The sequence below is a fragment of the Erithacus rubecula genome (assembly GCF_903797595.1).
Source record: "Erithacus rubecula genome assembly, chromosome: 14".
NCBI lineage: Eukaryota > Metazoa > Chordata > Aves > Passeriformes > Muscicapidae > Erithacus > Erithacus rubecula.
Window position 1 is genome coordinate 16,443,056 of NC_136666.1, and position 14,926 is coordinate 16,457,981.

A 14,926-nucleotide genomic window follows, 5' to 3' on the forward strand; every position below is an offset into this window, starting at 1 on the left:
TTTTGGAGGCAATAAGCAGATTAAACAGAACTCAGTGAACACTGAAGACCTATTTTTTCAGAACACATCCAGTTGTAATTGTGAATGAAAAAAAAATCTCCAAACTGAAAAAGGAATAAACAAGGTGATAAGGCAACTTGAACCACTGCTATTTTTCAGATGAAATCTTGGCCTCAGCTTGATGCAAAAGGTTTTAAATTAGTTATGATGGCAAGCAGTTTCAAGCAAGTCTAACAAGTGGCTTCAATGGAGACAAGAGTGAAAGAAAGCATTTGTAGCTTTGAACACATGCATATGCAATTAGTCCTGATGACTACATCCCCAACTGGCTCCATTTGCAGTCACTTCCCTTGATAATGCATTACTCTTGCTTAGCTTAATCCATATTCTATCCAAGTTGTCCTAGGATAAAAGACAGATTCTTGGAAGAACTCTTTGGCCACAACTTACTTCTGAACTTTCAATTTCCAAACTTGGGTGGCCCAATGAAAGGGTGAAGGCACATGTTGGTATCATTCAGCTTGATATTACCAGCAGAAAACTGTACATCAAGCAAGACTTCTGCAGCAAAATTAGTAAGAAATTTCCTACAGAAAGGTACTTTGAAGAATTTCATATTGACACCCCCGAAACTGGCAGCTGGGGCTGCAAAGAGAATGTCTGAACTGTAGTTTATATTTATGGCACACATGGTTGCATGGATAATCAGCAAAAGAGTGAGCCCTCACAAACAAAAGCAGATGACCATAAAACTGAGGTTTTACTGCTGCCATTGAGCTTGGAGTTGACACATCATATTCACCAGTGCTTCCCAGCTGCTGTGCACTGCACCTCTGCAAAACTCCCAAGCTCTCATCCCAGGAACTTCAAGGCTAAGAAATTTCTCACCTCAGCCACTCAAGGCCCACCCCAACTAATAACTAAGTCATCAAGCTGCATTTCAGCAGCCACATAATCAATACAGATATGAAGAAAGCTACTCTATTGATCTGATTTTCTGTTATGTGTTCATCTCAAAGTAACTGTGACCATAAGAGATTGCAGTGAATTGGGAAAGTAAGATGAACTTCAAATGTTCAGAGCTCCACCCTTTTGTTTCAGCTCAAGGAACACTGAAGAGAAAATCATGACAGTGAAATAAAAATAACACCAGTTAAACAAAATCAGTTAATTTGGAATCTTCACCTTGCATCAAGCATTTTTTATTCATCATCTATTTTTTTTTACTGTTCTGTGTATCAGCAATGTTTTGTCCTAGAAGTAATAATGAGTACTAAAATCCCTGAATTCAAGAAAGCATTTAACAAGTACATAACAAAACATATATGTACCTCTGTACTTCCTCCTCACGCATCTGTCAGATGGCTAAAAATTGACTTTCATTATTCATTTTGAAGAAAAAGAATCCCTCTCTTGTATTGCAGACAAGACTGAGAACATCTTGACATGAAAATATTATTGTTTTGAAAAAAGCCCTCAGATTTAAACTCCTTAGGATGAAGAAGCATCAGAAGACAACAGAAGAGACCCCTCTTAGAGCTCTCTGACCCCCTCTTGGGAGAATAACACAGGCAGCTCTCATCTCCCCGAAGGCAGAATGAGCTTTATTTAGCTTTCTGCTTTGCAAAAGGTCTTTGACCCAAGCAAATGGCCACTAGAACACTGGTAGAAAAGGCAACCAGCTTTATTGTCTCACCTGCACCAAATCATCTTGCTTGTTTCCTTAACACAGAAAAAATGAGAAGCACATACCTTATCAGATTTGAAGAAAACACCACATCCTTGGGGCACGTGTTAGTTAGACATAGCAAGATATTGTTCTGTCTAAAATCAAAGTATTCCCCATAGCCTTTAGCATGTAGAGGTTCTTTTAGCTCTGGTAGAGGATGTGCAAATGTCTGCTCAGGGTATTACTAAAGGCTAATTCCTAATTCCCTTGAGTAAGCCTGCTTGCTGCTACGGACTACTACAGGCTTTATTCCTATTAGAGACTTACTGGTTGCCAAAGGTGACAGTGCTGTGTCACAGATAATCATGAAAGTGATATGGTAAAGGGTTTCTGAAAGTTCAGCTTTGAGTAAAAAGGTCCAAATTTTAAGTCTGTAGCTGTTTAAGCCTCAGAACCAGGCATATATTTATGTTTCACTTTTCCAGTTTTAGCTGATAGGTAATAAGGTCATGTACCCCTTCCTCTCACAAGACAACTCCCACTCAGAGAATCAATGAGAGCAGATGGGAGCAGGCTCACACCACTCCCTACATGGCAGCAATTATGAGAAGGTTAAGCCATGTCAGAAAAAGCAGTGCTTGTATTCAGTGCTCAGTTTTGGGTGTAGCCTAATCTTTTCTAACCAAATACCTTCAGAGCCGAGGCTGGTTACCAAAGAAGGGAACAAATCTCAGGAGGGGTTAACACTGTAACTCCACCCACAGCAGGAACAAAAACAATGATTCTGACTGGAGACATTGTTTGATGTTCCTGCTACTTTAGAAGAGACCAGCTGTAACCAATATGAAACTCCCAAGGACTACCTGGAAATGCCACTAGTCAGTAAGGCATTTGTCCAAGGCATTGGTGAGAACAAGCATGAATTTATTGACATTCTGCATCACAACTTGTGTTTCTGTAAGGGAAATTATGTTTTTTATGTAAATTTTAACAAAAACCTAAATGAGGTATTTTTGGTGTGGGCTAACTTCTCTCATGGTGAAGTATGTTGTTTAAACAAAATATTTTGTGGCATTTCACTTAGGTAACACAAGCAATCTTTGCAGGACAAAGTACCAAGGAAGAAGTTGTCTTGGAAATAAACCTTATAAATTTTTTTTTAATTTGTAAGAAAGAAAGATGGGCAGGTGAGTTTCCAAACAGGTGACAAGAGAGCCATAGAAGTTCTCAAAGTTTATCTAGCCATCATTATCTAAAATACACAGAATAACAGCCTTATATAACTGAAATTACTTTGTGGCCTGTTACTTTTGTAACAATACTTTAGTTCCCATAACTAGCTAAACCATTATAAATTAATCCACTTAGTAATTATTTTACTTAGCTTTCACTAAACTACCTTCAAAGTCCTATTTTCTGCACAGCAGCACATGCCGTAAAAGACAGCATTATGCAAGTTTGTACACTGGCTTCAGTAGTTTTGCATGTCCTAAAAACAACCAGAAAGGTCATAACTGATGCGACCACAAATAAACCTTTAATTATTCTTTACACTTTATGCATCCTGGACAGTTCCCACCTGCTTTCTCACAGCCCGATGACTCAAACCGAGTCGTTCTGGTTTAGGCACGTTTCCTTTTCCTCCCACTCTGCCTTGCTGCAGCCAAAACTCCACAGAGCATCGGCAGCAGGAGGCTCCAGCAGATGGCACGAGCAAGCCAGGAAAGGCAGATCTGCCTCCGCACACCAGGCGGGTTTTCTTCCCACCGGCACCGTTTGTCAGCGGTATGAATTCCCTGCTTCAGTGTTTACCACTCCCAGATGTGACTGAACTGCACAAACATGGATCTGTCTCCATCCAAAAGGAAGGTGAAGGGACATATTTCGTTGAGGTCAGGCTGGCAGCAACTCCCAAAGAAAAAGGAACAGGTCACAATACAGTTTCAGAACAAGAGTCAAGAAGGGCATGAGGATTATGGGGAGAGAAGAGAATCAATAACCCGAATTTCCAGAGGATCTGTAACTTTTTATTGCAGAATGAAACACAGCTTCCAACAGCAATGAGGAAGTAACATGTTCTCTGAAAATTTTAATTGCTTTGTTGCATCCTCAGCTACAGTGATCCTCTTCTTATGATGCTGGATTAACAGTGCCAAATGCAATTGCAATTTCTAATCTGCATTTCAGCAGTATCTTTAACAAAAATCACAAAATGAAAAAAATTCTTGCTGGAACACTGGCCTTTAAAGTGCATGTCTGAAAATGAACCCAAAACACGTATTTTAGTCTCCCTATACAGAACTGACTCTTCATACTGCTTAATTTTACTTCACTTTTAGACCTGGAGGGCCACACTCAGACAGTGATTCCCCAAGAGCAACTGTGAAGGTTGGAAGGTCACAAGCAAAATGTGACCAACAGACTACACATCACTTGCTTCAAAAACTCTTATGACTGATGGCAGACTCTAACATATCCATTTATTTTTCACAGAAGCAGACTATGAAAGAGATTCTTGGGCATAGTTTTCCAAATTAATTTTCAGGTAATGTAAGGTTTTGAGAATTTTATATATTTTAAATACAAAGCTGGCAAGAGAAACGTTGTGCTCACTGAAATTAGAGCAATGTAATTACAACCAGTTGAGACAATTTGTGATCTCTTTGAACAACAATGCAAAAGTAATTGATGTAGCAAAATCTAGAATATAATAAATAAATAAAGCAGATAAAAATTACTAAGAACAAGCTAATGTTACAACAAAACTACATTTGACAGGACCAAAACAAGAACTCTGGCTGAGAAGCTACTGCACATCTAAGGGCCAAATCTAAGACACAAACAAAACTGCTGAAGCCAGAGTAATACAATTAGCAGCATCTTGTTAGAAAATTAGACTTACAGCTGGTAAAAAGAGAGCCTTAAGACTATTATTATTACATTAACTTCTGGAAAATAAGGAGATTTATAGATACCATAAAAGACAATTGCTTCACTGCTATTGTAAGCAGTACCAAACCCAGGCTTAATATTGATCTACAACTAACCTGAAAAATACAAGATTTTAATGGAGGCTGGAGTCTTTGCTTTTAATTAGTTCAACTAAAAAAATCTCAACCAATTAAAAAAAAAAAAAAAAAAGAGAGAAAATGAGATGAACATTCTTTTTTGTGTTTGGTTAGTGTTCACAGACTCAGAGAATGCCCAGTCACTGCTTAGGATTCTGGGCAAAAGGCAATTAAATAGATTCATATAGTTAGGCCCTCAAAATCCCAGAGCATTTGCCAATTCCCAGCAAGTCTTTCAGAATGTTTTAGCTCCCACTCTGGCCCATCAGCCTCCCCTGAACTATCCTTCCTCCTTACCAGAAGGGAAGTAGGTGCTTCACTGCAGGGTGATTCCTAAGGCAGAGCCATCTCTGTGAGCAAACCCTCCTGACACAAGCACAAGATCTTACCCCTGAAACCCAGGGCTACCTTCCAGGCAGCCAGCCCACATACCAGCTCTCCTGCTCAGTGCTTTTGTTCTTAAGCTTGATTAGGGGAGAAGAATTTTTAAGTCCCCGTCTTCCTCGTTTGCTGTGAACAGACCCTGCAAAGGTTCAGGGTATTCCAAGCACACCATGTCCATAACACCTCCAGTGGGGCTCATGGCACAGCACAGGCTGGCAGATACTCTGGCACAGAGCCACCATCTTCTAAAAGGGTCCAAGGAACAATCAGACAAAGGCAAATAGATACTTTCCTTCTGTAAAGAGGCTTCCTAAGGGACTGTTTCCCCTTGCCTATCCTTTTACGCTGCCAACGTTGTAAAGAGGGAGAATGTATGAAAGGAAAGCTGATCTCACAGTCACTTTCTGTGATGCCTTTGTTGGAAATGGGGTTAGGCAAGGATTCTGAGATGTCCTGAGAGGTTTTGGGGAGCTTGGACAATAACTGATGCCTTTTTCATATGCACTGAGTCAATTTCTTAACACTGAACTTGAATAGGGTGGGCTTCTCCCGTGGTGAGGCAGCTTGGCTATCTCAAATGGCTGACACAGGGAACAGGGACACAGGCAATGGATTGTTTGCTGATTTTTGTCCCTATAAGATCCCTCTCAGCCACCATGTGCAGCACTGCTGCAGGACAGCTTTCCCTGCCATCCTAAGCACAGCCCAGTGATACAGCTAAGCCATGTACAGGTTGTATACTGTGATGCTTGTCCTCATCTTCTCTAGTAGTTCATGATAGAGCTCAAAAGTAGCAGTGTAAACCAGAAGGGGAAAAAAATACCTCTGCCTCCTACACATTAATCAGCTTTCAAATTTCTGCAGTGTCTCTCTTTGGACAACTCCAGAGGTCTTCACCTATCTTAGGAACTAACTTAAATCATGAGGAAAGATAGTCACTCATTTACCCAAGGAAAAGGTGCATGAGAAAAATGAAGTCAAATAATGCACAATACATTGGTGGCTTCTGAGCATCCCAGTGACAGTTCAGGTGCCAGAGGTCTGCCAGGGACAGTACTACAGGACACAACATTGCTATCAATGTCACACATGAGATATTCTCTATGTACTGTAAATCTCCTCAGCTGCTGAAGCTGTCTCGAATCATAGAAGCAAAAAATGATAACTTAAGCCATCTTCCCCCTTGCTGGATTGTGGGCCTTGTGCTCTGCTTCTTATAGCTGTGTCACAGTATGGACCAAAATTGACATTCTAAAAAAACATCAATTCAAAGGCAAGGAGAATAGAGAAGGTAATCCCACTGATAATGGGGTTTTTTCCCTAAGATGATACTTTTTTTTAACAGTGCTAAACAGAAGTTTCTGCAATAAAGAAGTTTTACTGTGACTAGTACTAAAATTAGAAGAAGAGGAAAAAAAGCATCCTCGTTTGAAGTGGTTAGACTCATTGTTTTATGAATTCAGCTATGCAACTAACTCACTATTTTAGTCATGAGCAGTGGCTGAAATGGGGTAATTAAAAATGCTGGCAGGCCTACTTACATAGGGAAACAAACTTCTACACCTTTTTGTATATAGTTTGTAATCCAGAAATGAAGAGACAACTGTGTGCAAAATCTGGTTCTCCTGATCTCACACTGATGTCAGTTCCAAAACCAACATTTCCTTCATTCAAATTCCTTGAACACAGGCCTACTTTCCATATTTGTACTCAGAACAAAAAATATTGGAACAAACATAAGAATACTGTACAGCAGGTGCTATGCAGCTCAAGATCTTTGTTCCTACTGGGATAGGTGGGGTTTTGTACTTTAATTGTGCTGTTAAGAAGTTTATATGAGTCATTGCCTCACCTCTTTCCTGCCTTATACTACAGCAACAGGCATGTGGGGGTTGGATCATGTGTGTAGATAAAAGAAACTAGAGGAGTCCCTGCAGAGATACAAGTTAGCTGAAGACACTGCTGATCTTGATTTTGAATGGTAATATAAAGAGAGAAAAGCAGCTAATCCTAATGAGTCCCAGAAAAGCCAAATGAGGAACTAAACAAAAGTACTCTGGCACTCTGAGTGCTGGCACTCCCACAGTTATTTGATAACCAAGGCAGAATAAATAATCAGCCAATTTTTTTTTTTACATTTATCTCCCAGGAGGGGGAAACAGGAAGGGAATGTAAGTTGTCTTTGTGGAATGCTGTCAGATGAGAATTAAAATTCCAGTCTTTACTGAGGCCTCTGCCGGAATGTGCAAAACACTGGGTACATTCCCCCATGCACATACACACTTTGTGTTTTATTTTTCCATGGCATGCTGCTTGAAAGGCTCACAGCTGCCTTCTTGCTTGGTTTCTTAGTAATCTGAGTACATTAACACAGTGCCACCCAAAGCTGCCCTCCTCACCCTGGTGCCTTGGCAGAAGCTGTTTCACCCAACAATGAGACACATCTGAAAGTCTATGATGGAACTAGGAAGAAGTTTGATGTATAGAGTCATCTTGAGGTCTGGTCAGCTGCTTCCACTGAAAGTTTCTCAAACCTTCAGTGGTCAACAGTGGGACAGTGTGAGGCCTGGCAGCCCTAATTTCACTTTCAAATAGTTAGAACTTGGTTTATGCACTAAACCACCACTGTTAATATTAACCATCTATCACACTGTTGATTGCAGCTGCTACCCAAAGCACTTACCTTTCACAAACAATAGGATATTCTTTGCAGGGAGAGAAGTGGAGGAGGAGAGATGCCATTTTTATTGCCATGGCAATTTCTCAGAAAATGTCTGAAAATCACAGAGAAGGCAGGCCTGTAGAGGGGACAAACACATCCCTTCAGAAGAGGAGAGTTCACAACAGAATTATAGAAATGTTTTTCCTAATACCATATAAACAAACTATACAGACCAGTCATTGTAGGCAACTACTCAATAAATCATAAAACCACACTGTGTGATAATGAAGTCAGATGCCAATTACTTAAGTCTTTTCACAATCCTTTCCCACTCAAGTCAGAGGCAAATTTCTAAAACAATTCTAAATGGACACTTGGAGCTGGATTTTTTCCAGTATTTTTTTTTTTTCAATAGATGCCTCATGATGCAGACAATACTTTAAAAAATTACTGTATGCCTTAATGCCATTTGCTTTGCTGTAGATGTTTGAGATGTGCAACTCTGAAAATCCCACTAAATATTATCTAAACTCTTAGGAGCTTAAATAGCTTTGCAGAAATGCATTCCTGCATGAAATTCACCCTGTGCTGGGGCCAATAGAGGATATTGCCTTCTCTGTTGAGAGCTAAGGTACACCAAGGCCTTGTGATGTACTGAGCAATGAATCTCATCCTGATTACTCTATTTGAAGTTGCACATGCCATGCTCTCAATTAGCACTAAAACTCAGATCACAGAGTATAACCTCTGTATGTGAGAGGAACAGAACAGCTCACAGTACAGAGCCAGGCTTTACATAACAGACAGCAACTCCTCCTCATGACACTGTCAAATATTGTGTTCCTGGAAACCTCACAGTGCTAAAAGAGATTCTCCTTGCATGGAAACTTTCCAGACTCTTCAGCTAAGGTCTGGCTAGCAAGGGCTGGTGACACAGAGTCCTGCCCATGTACCTTATCACTGGCCTGAATGAGTCCTTAGTCACTACCTGCAGTTTCTGTTGGACTCACTGAAGGCAATTAGGCTAACAGTGGAGTTTAAATTTTAACTCATAAGTAATAAACATTGCTTTTCTAAGAGTAGTTCAAGTACAGGCCAAATTCCATATGAAAATTTTTATTTTCCAGTGGCAGAAGAGCTTCTTGGATTGGGCAGCACTGAGCACATTTAATGTCACAGAATTATTTGGTCTCCTCCAGCCTATGATGTTGCTCAGCCTAGTTTCAGACACTGTTAAACCAAGATAAAATTATCCAGGGAAATCCACATTACTCACACAAACAGCAAGATTGCATTGGGTGTCTCCTGGGTTTAGGAATCTAGGCTAAAAATAATCTAGCCTCTGCACAACTATGGTTAAACTACTGTTAGGAAAGAGGAAAATTCTGAGCATGTTTACTCTTACTTTCTGAATCAGAGTGAATTTTTTTCTGAAGGCCAAACTCCAGTCAGCCTAGGAAAATATAGGATTCCCCATACCTGCCTAGTTAGAAGAACAGTGCTTGAGTCCCAGGCTTACCCATGTATTTGGGAAGTTAATTTTTAACAGTTCTGACCTCATTTACCAGGACAGCCTGTGTGTCTTCAACCCACCATGTAGAAAATCAAATTGCTTCGTTGGAAGACAGTGGAATGATGAGCCTGCTGTGCTCACAAAATGCACCCAGGTTCCCTTTGTCTGTGTTTCCACCCACACCTTAAAAAAATATCCAGGAAGAGGATAAGCTTTTAATGTTAAAAAGAACATATCGTCAGTTGTCCAAGATGATTCACTAACAAAGCAGTGCTGCTACTAAGTTACTTTAGACCTGAGTAAAATCATGTTTCCATCATTTTTTGCTTGTTAAATAAGACAATGGTATATATGATTCTTTACTGCAATATATTTTTAAAAGATTGGGTGTTATCTATAGAATTTTGAACATGCAACTGGCCAGAGTGAATTGAACATTATTGTATCGTCAAGAAAAGGAAAATGAGCATATTTGACAGATAATTTGAAGTGCATGTGGACAGATATTTTCTAGTCCACATATTCACTTCCATTAGATGTGTTGGGTTTTTTCCTAAGGGTCTCAACAAAGTTATTTACATTTTTCTTGAACAAATATGATATTTTAAAAGCATTTTTTCCAAAAATTGTCCAAATCAAATCAAAGTCTCAGATATACCAAAAAAAAAAAAAAAACCTCATAGTATGAAGCCAATCTTTTCTGACTGTTTAACCAGTTTTAATTTTTTTTTATTTTAAATTCTTTCCCATTTCCCTGTTGCCTAAATAAAAGAAGTTAAATAATGACAGACACTATTAAATGTATCCCTTCCTTTTGTGGTTCTAAACATATTTGAAGAGAGTCTGACACAGATCTTTACTTATCTCCTGAACAGGGATTAAAAGGACATATGGCCCATTTTACCATCAGCTGTGAACTTATGACCTCTTACTGCTTTTTCCTAACTATAATCTCCTTCTTTTGTTTTTTCATTAGATATTTTCAGCTATGACTCTGAAAAACTTCTGCAGTCCCTAAAGCTTCAGATTGTAAATTTCAAATGCAACACATTATCAAGGTCAGTTATTTGCAGTGAAATATACATCAAGGTTTGATCAACACAAATGAATTTACCAAATTACTCCCATCAAATTGGAGGGGCTGCTTGACTATGGACTTACCATTATGACACAAAAACATTTGAGCAATGATGTCTTTAGATCATCTGCTATACAAGGGGTGGAACTGAGTGACATCTAAAGTACATTTCATAGTACACAAAATAATAATCAGCCAAATAGTCCCAAAGCAAAGATTACAAAATGAGTTCAGGAGCAAAAAGTGGGAGTGTAAGCTGCTGAAAGTGAGTTCTGAAAGCACCAGAAGATTGCTGTCCTTTGAAGGATTCTAATTTGGTTTACTGTGTTTCCTCTGTTATTTCACTGATAATTCTCTTTGGTGTCTGGAGTGATGGCAGGATGACATCAAGCCTGTACCTGACTGATGATCCATGCAGAGTTGCCTGCACTAACAGGCCAGTCCCTGTGAGAGTTTTGGCATCACAAAGCCTCAGCAGTGCAAGTCTACCAAAGGCCAAACCTCCTGTCTACCTGCCAAAATGTTCCAGCTGAGCAAAAAGTCCTGCCCATCTCCCCTGCAGAGTGGGACCAACTGGCACCTGGGAGAAGCCCAAAGAGGAACATGCTGAAAACAGTAAACAAAAGCCAAGGGAAAACAGGAGATTCCTCATCTTTAGAAGCTCCCAATAGTATGATTTTCAGCAAGGCTACATGAAAAAAGTAATTGTCACTCTGCCAAAGCCAAAGGCAGAATGTGGGTATGCAGAGCTAAGGTCTGATCAATCAGGCCTGCAGCCCAGTATTGGTATTCATAAACAGATATTCTTATTGACACATGAAGCTGCACTAAGCAGTTTAGCTCTTTTCACGTTCAGAAATATAATTTGGTATTTCAGCTTTACAATAGACAAACTATAAACCCAGTCCAACATTCCCCATGCTACAAACTTCATCAGGAAAATCCCCTCTGACAACACAGTAAGATGACCAGTCAGTGCAGTGACTGCTACTACCCAGCAAAATAAAGGTCTGTGGATAGCAGCCCTCAGTTTATTTGGTTCAACTGTGCCCAATTTGCCAACTATTCAGAGAAAGGATGACATCCCAGCACACACAGCATACAAACAAGGCTACCCTTGAATGACTTACTAATTTTGTTTACCCAATTCAGAACACACAGGGCACTCAACCCTCTCACTGTTTTCATAGAAGATTGATCTTTTTATCGTGTCTCAACTGTTTTTGTGCATGATTCTACCATGCACACAGATCTGTATTTATGGAGACACAAACAGCATTTGCCTATGGTTATTTATCATGTTGTGACAGAAGTCTATGCTGTAATCCAGTGGGAATTTACTAGCAGACACTTTTGAAGAATAACACGGTGCCACAGTCTCAAGAGGTTCATAAAGTATTTGTGGAGCAAATCAACCCTCTAAAGAGCAAAGGGCAAAAGCATTACAAACGTACACTTGAGACTCCTGTTCTAAGGCTGTGGTTTAAAGTGCTGAGGGTGTTACTGCACTTAAGAGATTACTATTGCTCTCTTCACCCTTGATACCTCCAAGGTAAACCCTCCCTCTGCCACTGCTTGATTTGTTTTATATTAAAGGAGGTGACAGCAAAGGGTATGGGAAAAAACCACATTTGTCCTGAAAAGCAAGCAAATCCCTTAATACCCAGGGAAAGCTATAAAATGAGTGTCTCAGACTCCTAACCCACTCCAGCTCAGTGACTCACGCTCATTTGCTCTCACACGGCTTTGCTGGCAGAGGCATGAAAGCAATTGGCCTTATTTTCAGTGCCTGTCACACTCGGGCAGTTGCTGATCAGAGATAGCACTCCTGCCAAAGGGCTGGGCTGCTGAGTGCATCCAGTTGTGCTCAAGGGTAAAGGAGGAGGGAAGCTGTTCCATAAACTGCTGCTTTTCAGATGAAGACTTGCAGGGAAGGTGCAAAATTGCGGACATCTGCTCCCCCATCTCCTTTATACTGACAGAGACGGAGTGCTTCCCACTAAATCTATCCTTTGTTAAAAACAGTGCCAATATAGAAATAACTTGGGGGAAGGGAAACTGTTGCTGTACTCTAATGGACTTGGAGTGAAATAATGCCATTTTTAAATAACTAATAGGATTAGTTATCATTGTATAGAAATAAAGAGCAAATAGAAGTTAAGGTTACAAGCTGCATGCTGTCAAAGTAATTTTTGTAATATGCAGCAATATACTGCAGTATTTTTGAAGTTAAAAAAAGGAGATACACATTCCGTTCCTCAACAGCACTTTTGCTTTTTTTTTTTTTTTTTTTTTTGGCTGGGTTCACACAGGATACTGAAGCAGATGGCTCTAATCCAGTACGGCAATTCCTATGTCTCATTTAGCACAGCCTCTTTTTCTCTTTGACTACAGAGGATATACAAATACATTACACAGTTACACAGCCTCTGCAGCGAGACAAAGGCTCTTCACTGGTTTTACAAAGTACGGTTTGTGTGCAGTAAATGATATCCCTCTGCAAAGGGGAAGCACTCCATTCCTTTCTCCACAGCTCAGAGCGTGGGTGGACTGCTCAGCGAGCACACGTCGGCCTTTTTCTTCCATGTGTCCCACCGACCAGAAAGAAAGAAAATCCAGTAATTGCGGTTGGGACAGGTGGAGATTCCTGTGCCAAACCCCCGGGAGAAAGGGATAAAGACAGCGCTCTCTCCTCAGGGGACAAGGGACAGGTCAGAATCCTCCGCTGCCGGGCCTGCAGAGCGATGCTGTTCACTCTCCCTGCCCCGCTCAGCGGGAATTGCACAAACCTCGGGGCTGTGCGGGGAGGGAACCGCCTGTTCCTCTGCAGGGACAGGGGGCCCACACAGCTTTCCTCCGCTCGGAGAAGGAGCACGCAGCGTTCCCCTCACGGGCGAGGGGAGCACGCAGCGTTCCCCTCACGGGCGAGGGGCGCACGCACCGTTCCCCTCACGGGCGAGGGGAGCACGCAGCGCTCCCCTCACGGGCGAGGGGCGCACGCAGCGTTCCCCTCACGGGCGAGGGGCGCACGCACCGTTCCCCTCACGGGCGAGGGGCGCACGCAGCGCTCCCCTCACGGGCGAGGGGCGCACGCAGCTCCACACAGGGAGAAGGTGCACACACAGATCCACACAGGGAGAAGGTGCACACACAGTTCCACACAGGGAGAAGGTGCACACACAGTTCCACACAGGGAGAAGGTGCACACACAGCTCCCCAGCATGGCCAAGCTGCCCACACGCATCCCAGCCCCTCCCTCACGGCTCGGCGCGGCCCTGCCCATCGCTATAAATAGCGCGGCGTGGGCGGGGCCCGCCGGGGCACGCGAGGACAGCGGCGGCCGCCGCTTAAAGGGGCAACGCCATCGGGCCCCGCCCGTGCCGCTGCTTAAAGGGGCAATGCCGCCGGTGCCGGTCCCAGCATGGCCGCACCTCCCCCGCGTCCCCACCGCGTCCCCCGGTGACCACCGGAGCTCTGATTGCTCCTCCCGCTCTGTGGCTTTAACATCCTATTCCAGGCAATCCTTGAGACTGAGCCTAGTAAACAAGGATATGCCGGATATCAAAATCAGCCACGTTTAGCACACTCCCTCATTTTTAGCAGCAGGAAATGTACAAGACAACGTATCTGAAGAACAAAAAGCAAAGGTTTCTGAGGTTCAAGCTTTCCTACACCAGTATTTCTACCTAAACTTGCCTGCAGTTGGTCCTGACTGATAGAGTGCAGTAAGGCATGTACATCAGTAGTGGAAATTTCCATTTGACAGTGATGATTTTGTCAGAGAGGAGCTAAAGAGAGAACTGTCCCTCTTATGTCATCCTCACCGTAATTTAAAAGGTTGGGATAACCCAAACAATGACCTTCAAAGCCTCTCAGCTTCTGCTAAGACCAGAAATACATTACCCTGTGTCTTCTGAATGCAAAACATGTGCTCAAACCAAGGTAAAAACCTTACCAGACAGGACTTTGATCTTATCAAGCCCTGCTGCACAACAGCAAGCATTCAACAGGCTTTTAATGTCTGAATCTGCTGTTCAGCGATAATTTCACCAGCAGGTCGCTGAGAGCTGGAATCCATATGAAAGGGACCATGGAGTTATTCTTGGCTCTGCACCTCACTCACCAGGAAACTACATTAATCGCTGCTTTCCACCTCTCCCTCACTCCCAACAAGCCACAAAACTTGGTACACTGCATTCAATCTTCAGGGCTTAAACAGAAATTACTGGCTTGGCCCTCTGCCTGGCTGAATTAAGTCAACCTTGAACTTTGCAAGATGACTAAATTTATAATGTAGTCAGCAACATTTGTGTTTCCCCGAGTCCTCCCTTTGTGGCCCAGACACAGCACTTTGACACAAGCTGCTGACTACTCTCCTTCCTACTCACTCAAGCCCAACCATGTGTAGAAGCCAAAATAAGAACAGAATGAACTCCATGTACCCACCAGCTGGAAATCTGCCTCTTGCATCAGGATTTCATGGCTATTTTACACCTAGCAGGATTATTGCTAACATTGTGAGAAATTAACTTAATCACAATAGCAATAAAAC

At 41.9% G+C, this 14,926-nt stretch overlaps 1 protein-coding gene across 3 annotated transcripts in view; it reads right to left on the minus strand.

The window, feature by feature from the left end:
* TRPM1 (transient receptor potential cation channel subfamily M member 1) overlaps positions 1-14,926 on the minus strand; it is a 91,557-nt gene that overhangs the window by 69,616 nt on the left and 7,015 nt on the right. For 2 of the 3 annotated variants that reach the window (XM_079318116.1, XM_079318118.1), the window contains exon 1: positions 5,035-5,165. The exons of the other annotated variant lie outside the window; for it this stretch is intronic. The gene's annotated coding sequence lies outside the window, so the exon portion shown is untranslated. Of the gene's footprint in view, positions 1-5,034; positions 5,166-14,926 lie in introns of those variants that run through there. 3 annotated transcript variants of the gene reach the window in all.